This window comes from Oratosquilla oratoria, chromosome 8 (assembly GCF_046742065.1).
Source record: "Oratosquilla oratoria isolate Oo_2021 chromosome 8, ASM4674206v1, whole genome shotgun sequence".
NCBI lineage: Eukaryota > Metazoa > Arthropoda > Malacostraca > Stomatopoda > Squillidae > Oratosquilla > Oratosquilla oratoria.
This window is the reverse complement of record NC_134784.1, coordinates 72932836-72933765: the sequence shown is the minus strand read 5'-3', so window position 1 is coordinate 72933765 and position 930 is coordinate 72932836.

The window sequence follows — 930 nt, the reverse complement described above, 5'->3', positions numbered from 1 at the left end:
ATCTCTATATACGTTTTTAGATGAGTTAGCGATCTCAGTCTTAGGAAACAATGAAAAAGGACAAATGGAGCCATTTGGTAATGCCCCATACTACAAATTCTAAGTAATTTAGTTTTTAAATTTGATTTATTACGCATTTCTCATCTTGGTATGTTGGCTAACACCTTTAATATTCTTTTTCTTGAAGAGCGTTATTTATTTATATATTTATTTATTTATTTGATTTTAATGCCTGAATGACCTAGTGTAAGAGCACTCTAAGACAATAACTGCAATAAGAAGATGAATAAAATAATAAATACTTAAATATATAGATAAATCAGACAATCTCCTTGACAGTGGCGCACGGGATTCGAATCCGCTGCACTTGGAACTAAACTTCCGCTCGACCAACGATGGTATAAAACCTTGAGAACTCATAGTCTATCTGACTATCGAGATTGTCTGATTGATGTCGCTGTTCACTAGCGAATTTCTCATATAGATAAATAAACAAATGAATAAGAAAATAGAACAAAATATAAACACATAAGTAAATAAATAAAAAACAAATTAATCAATCAACAAAACTACCTAGCAACAAACAAATAAACAACCCAGTAGGTAAATAATCATTAAAGTAAAAAAGTTAGAAAGTAAGTCAGAAAATCGAAAAGTCAGGAATTCGGAAACTCAGAGAGGATCTTCAGAGTATCAGAATCAAAGCCTGAATCGAAGTCTTTTCAAAAATCAAAATGAAAAAGAGGTAGGAAGAGTCTCGAAATTGAGCCCGGGCGCTTCTTTTTGTTCATTTCCTTTCGCGTCTCTTTATCTACTTTCCTTTTTCTTTTTTTGTATTTTCAACCGACTTTCTTAAAAAAAAAAAAAAAAAAAAAAAAAATCCCGTGCGACTCATATCGCTGCTCTTCTTGCAATATGGAAGTGGTTCAA